Here is a 6000-nt window from a genome sequence, read left to right on the forward strand (position 1 = left end):
GCGGCCCCTCTGTGATAAGGTGAGCAAGTTACTTGATTTCACATGGAGCGTTCCCCCTTTTCAAAATGTTTACTGCTTCAGCCCCAAGTTAAGCAGCGTCTACACCCAAGCAGGATGCCGGGGTTATTTCCTCCATCTCTTATATAATTTGTTCCCTTTTCCTGGACCAGGCTAAGCCAGTTGTGGCTCATAAACGTTCCTCTTAGGAGTAATTCACCCTCCTTTTGAAATACCCACTGGGGAAGAATAGCACCCCAAGATCTCCACTGAGGAGACAATGAGGAGTCCTGGGGACTCCTCGCTGTTTTGCAGATACAGATTAACTGGCTAGCTCTCCAAGACTTTTCATGGAAAAGGGATTTTTCACCTAACCCAACCCCCCACCCTCCCACTGCAGGTGCCTTGGTGCATACTAGGATTTTCTGAAGCCACTTTCTGACCAGCAAACCAGCAGGTCATTTACAATGACTCTGGGTAGTAGGGATATGGAGCCCAGGCTTGGTGTGGATGCGATGGAAAGGAAAGCTGTGGTTTGTGGCAGCAACAATACATGATGGGGAAAGGGGGAAAAAAATCACACAGAAAAAGAGACCTGCTTGTGCCCATCAGTGTTACACGGCAAGAGCTTCAGGAAGTCACAGTGGGACCCAGGAGCAATGGTGGCGCTAGGTGTAAGCCAACTCAGCAATCACATAGGGCACCAAACAGCTTAAGAGCGCCCCAATGTTGTATCACCTCCAAAATACAATTCCACTCTTCACACAGACCATCAAGCGTATTTCCATATGTTGTGTTGCTATTTTTTTTTTTTTTTTGGTTCATGGAAATAACACAATTAATATTTTTAGGGGATGGGTGAAAGGTAGAGGGGCTAAGACCCTCCAAAAAAAATTCTGGTTTAGGGCCCCCAGGGGGATACCCCACCTCTGTCCACAGGCACAGCCTGCAAGGAGGTGCAGCGATCACAATGGGACAGAGGCAAGAAGCCCCATGAGCATGGCCTTGGAGGCAGGAGCCAAGCTAAGGGCATGGCCATGGGGGCAGTCCACTGGGGCAACAGAGCTAGACCACATCCTGAAGACTGAGCAAGCGCCATGAAAGCAGCAAGGAGCCCACATGCCGGGAAAATCCCAGACTGGGCACCAGGGCAGGTCATGAGCTAGACAGGGGCTTGGAGGGTTAAGGAGGCAGCAGGTAAATTGAGCAGGATTGTTCATCAGCACCCTGGGGAAGAGGCGCTGGGTCAACAGAAGGGGGCAGGATGCTGCAAGGCTGAGGACCAAGTGGGCCAGCGGCAGTGAAGCTGGAGGGGGGGGCAACTTGGGCTGTGCACATCAAGGCCTGAGAGGCTGTTTTTGGAGACTGGGGAGGCTCCTTCGGCTGGGAGGGAGGAGACGCCATGGGGAGGGCCAGGGGGCTGGGGGAAGGGGCCAGGGGTTTCCCTCCTGAGACTTGTCCATTCACAGCCACCTCGCCCAGCAGCATCGCCTGTAGCATGCACCGAGCTGGGAGGAGCCTGGTCCCTCAGTGCAGCGCTGGCCAAGGATGCGGCTCCCCCACCCGTCCCCCCAGCGCAATGGCCGGTTGCACAGAGGCACATCTTCAGCGCCTGCCCGAGCCAGCCCCTCCCTCCGCCAGCCACGGCCGGGTCCCCAGCGGAGCTCCCCCCCCCCCCAGTCCCTCCTGCAACGCTCGGGTCTCCCCGCGGAGCTTCCCGCTCCCCGCCCTCCGTATCCAGCGCCCGCCGGCCCCGGCGCATCCTTCCAGCGCCCGCCGGAGCGCTCCGGAGCCTCCCCGGGATGCGATCGGCCCTTCCCCGGGGCAATTCCGCCTCCCCCACCTGCCCCGCCGCGGGGACCCCTGCCCCAAGCGCTCCTGCGTCCTATCCGGAGTCACCCCCGATGCTCGCGCGCGAGCTTTTCTCTCTCCAGCATAGTCCCCCGCCCCCCTACCACAGCCCCCTGAAACCCGTCCCCTCCCCACCACAGCCCCCCTCACAGCGCCCTGCAACCCCGCCCCCCTGCCCAGCACAGCCCCCCCCACAGCCCTGTGCAACCCGCCCCCTGCCCACCACAGACCCCCTCAAAGCTCCCTGCAACCCGCCCCCCACCACAGCCCCCCTCACAGCCCCCTCCCCAAACCCAGCCCTAGTGCAATTCTCGCCTCCACCCACTGCAATCTGGCCCGAGTTCAACCCCGCCCCCCCCCCCGTCCTGGGCTTGGGCGCTGCCCGATCCTGTCCCCAAAGAATCCCCTCCCCAATTCTCCATTGCAACCTGCCCCCACAAGCCTTCCTGTGACTCCCGATGCTCCACTGCCATCTCCCCACTTCTGCTCCTTTGCACCCTGCCCTGCCGCTCCAATCCAACCTGCCCAACCCTCCTCCTGCTCCATCGCAACCTGCGCCCCTACACCCCCTCCTCTCCCATGCACCCCCTGCTGCTCCAATGCAACCTGCCCACACCCCTCAGACTCCATCACAACCTGCCCCCCATGCAGCCCCTCCTGCTCCATCGCAACCTGCCCCCCTACACCCCCTCCTCTCCCATGCACCCCCTGCTGCTCCAATGCAACCTGCCCACACCCCTCAGACTCCATCACAACCTGCCCCCCATGCATCCCTCCTGCCGCTGCTCCAATCCAACGCCCGCGGTTCCATTGCAATTTGCACCCCAAGCCCCTCGCTCCATTGCATCTCCCGCTGCTCCCGTGCAACCTGTCCACATCCCCCCGGCTCCAGCGCATCCCCCCCCGGCTCCAGCGCATCCCCCACCCCTTACCTGGCGGCTGGGCTGCCCGCTCACATCCTCGCCCGCCGGCCGGCCGGAGGAGGCGCGTTAATCCCGGGCAGCCCCCTCCTCCCCCGGACCCGCTCGGCTCCCGGCTGAGGATGCTGCGCGGAGGAGGGGGCGGGCGGGCGCGCGGGGGACACTGCGGCTCCAGCTCCCTCCCGGGCTCCAGACACTCTCACAGGTGATGTCATTCCCCGAGCCTCCGCCGCCTGACGTCACCGGGGGGCGGGGCCCAGGGGCAGGCGGGAGGGAGGGGGCGGAGCGCGCTACGTCGCCGCGGAGGCGAGAGAAGCCGGCGCCGCGAGGCCCGCCAATGGGAGGGCGCGCCGCCGTCACGTGGGGAAGGGGGCGCGGCTGGGCTATTTAAAGGGCAAGGCGGAAGCGGCGCACGTGGGCGCGGCAGCACGTGGCGGTGTTCGAAGGAAGCGGGCTGGGGAGTGAAGGGGATTCCTGGTGCAAAGGGCGCTTAAAGGGAAGGGGGCAGTGTGGGAGGGGGATGGTAAAGGAGGTGGGTGAGGGCAGTTAAAGAGCAGGGGAGCGGCGAAAGTTTGTCAAGCAGGGGATTTTTGTGGTAGGAATCCTTTCTACCCTGGGGGGGCAGAGCCAAAGCATCACAGGGGAGGGGAGTGTTTAAGCAATGAGTGGTTTGTAGATCCAGCAGCATGATTCTTGCTGTGGGCTTAAGGGATCCTGTTCAGTTCCTGGATAAGCCCTTTCTTTGCTCTATGTGCTGCTACCCTTTGTATTTAGGGTAAGAAGCAATGGGGTTAAATTGCAGCAAGTGAGGTTCCTAGCTGTCAGGGTGGTTAAACACAGGAATAAATTGCTTAGGGATGTTGTGGAATTTCCATTACTGGAGAAGTTTAAGAATAGGTTAGCCAAATATGTATCATAAATGATCTCGATATCCCTTGGGCTATGTCTACAGAGTATCACGTACCTTGAAAAAGCTACACAATTTGAGATCTGCACAGTGCATAGCTTATTTTGAGAGAGCTTGTTCTGAAATTTGGTGCTGTCTAAACTGTGCTAATTTTGAAATAGAGTGCTATTCTGACAAGTCCTTTAATCCTTGTGCAGCGAGGTTTATGGCATGTTGGAATAACAAGTTCATTATTTCGAGTGTATTCCGAAATAAAGTGTTCCCTGCAGGTTTATGTGTGTTACCGTTCCTAAAGTCTGATTTGTAGCCATTTGTCCTTTAGCACACAGACTGGCAGGTTTGGCCAATATATAGCATTGCTGACATCTACTAACATTATCCCAAAATGGTGCTGCTGTGTAGCTGTACCCTTCCAGTTCTAGCATTCTATGATCTATGAAATGTAGGGAGAGGCCTGGTGTCAGTAGGAAGTTAGTTGGAGTGGGGCAACAGTGGGCCTAGCTAGGGGATGCTGTAGCTCCCCTCCTCCACTCTCAAACTTTGACCATTTGAATTTCATACTTGAGGTCTGCTTAAGAGCTATATTTGGAGAGAGCACATGCACTTTAACTTCAATGGAGCTTGTGTTGCTGCCAGCTTTGCCTTTGGAGCAGGGAGTGAGTTTGTAAACAGAAGGAGGCAGGGTGATAAAGATAACAAAGGGCTTGTCATTCAAGTAATTGAGGGTCTTTGGATGATCATACACATTGCCAGAGGTACTCCATTTAAAAGATAGGAAACAATAGCATGCTTCAGGGGTAGGTATTGGCACCAGTGCTGTTCAGTTTATTCATAAATGATCTTGAAAAGGGGATAAGCAATGAGGTGACAAAAGAAGTTGACTGCTAAAAGTTTCAAAGGGATTCACAAAATTGGTTGATTGCCATTATATTGCCCAGACAGAATCCAGTATTGTTAAATGCAAAGTAATGCACGTGGAATATTAAAATCCCAACTATACATTCAAAATTGATTGGGACAAAAATAGCTTTTACAACTCAAGAAAGATATTGGAATCATTGTGGCTAGTTCCTTGTAAACATCGGCTCGATGTTCAGTAAAAAGCTAACGAGGAATCCTTAGAGTCTAACAGATTTATCATGGGTAAAACTCACTTCATCAGATGAGTTCGAATGGAAGTTATAGAGCATGGGGCATATATTAGAGCACCAAAAAAAAAAAAGTTACTTGTGTTAATGAGGCTTATCAAGTCAGGGTGGATGTGGCTCATTCACAGCATCTGTTGTGAAAATGTGACAATCCAGAGAGGGGAAATTGCCTTTGTAGTATGTTAACCAGTTAAGATCCTTATTTAGTCTTAAATTGATTGTATTGAATTTGCAAATTAATTCCAGTTCATCTCCTTTTGTAATCGGGATTTGAAATTCTCTTGTAGAAAGATGGATATTTTCAAATCCATTACTGAATGTCCAAGGAGATTAAAGTGTTCCCTGCAGGTTTATGTGTTACCGTTCCTAAAGTCTGATTTGTAGCCGTTTGTCCTTTAGCACAGAGACTGGCAGGTTTGGCCAATATATAGCATTGCTGACACTTATCATGTTAGTGGATGTGCAGTTATGTGAGCCTCAGATGTTGTAGCTTATGTGGTTCGGTCCTGTGATGGTGTCTTTTGTAGAGAGATGCGGACAGAGTTGGCAACGGGGTTTGTTGCAGGGATCATTTCCTGGGTAAATGTTTTCCTGGGGTATTGTGTGGCCACTGGTGAGCATTTGCTTCAGGTTGGGGGGCTGTCCATAGGTGAGGACTGGCCTGTCTCCACAGGTCTGAGAGTGAGGGCTCGTTTTCCAGGATAGCTTGTAGAACAGTGGTCTCCAACCTTTTTAACCACAAGATCGCTTTTTCAATATCAGTGCAATGTAAGATCCACCTCAAACCCAAATACCCTTGCCTGGCTCCCTTCCCCCCTTCTCTGAGGCCCTACCCCTGCTCCACCCCTTCCCTGCTCTCTCCATCCCCCTTCTTCCCCTAATCTCATTCACTTTCACCAGGCTGGGGTAGGGGGGTGGAGTGCAGGCTCTGGTCTTGGGCAAAGGGGTCAGAGTGTGGGAGGGGCCATCCTGAAGGTAGGGAGGGCTGGTGGGGTGGATTCTGGAGTGGTTTAGGAGTTAGGGCATTCACTGGGAAGCACAGGGTGGTGGGCTCGAGTCCTGACCACCCTGGGAGCATCCAGGCAACCAACAGCAGCTGCCCTAGGGATAGAGCTGCATGTGGAAAGCAGGATAAGGGACCCTCTCAAGGTGGGGTGGTTTCTGGAGTGCCCATGGG

At 54.5% G+C, this 6000-nt stretch overlaps 1 protein-coding gene across 2 annotated transcripts in view; it reads right to left on the reverse strand.

The window, feature by feature from the left end:
• Positions 1-2974, reverse strand: part of PTPRS (protein tyrosine phosphatase receptor type S) — a 279600-nt gene extending 276626 nt beyond the window's left edge. For both annotated transcript variants that reach the window (XM_075903072.1, XM_075903067.1), the window contains exon 1: positions 2781-2974. The gene's annotated coding sequence lies outside the window, so the exon portion shown is untranslated. The remainder of the gene's footprint in view (positions 1-2780) is intronic.
• Positions 2975-6000: the final 3026 nt, after the last annotated feature.

Source organism: Pelodiscus sinensis, chromosome 19 (genome assembly GCF_049634645.1).
Source record: "Pelodiscus sinensis isolate JC-2024 chromosome 19, ASM4963464v1, whole genome shotgun sequence".
Taxonomy (NCBI): Eukaryota; Metazoa; Chordata; order Testudines; family Trionychidae; genus Pelodiscus; species Pelodiscus sinensis.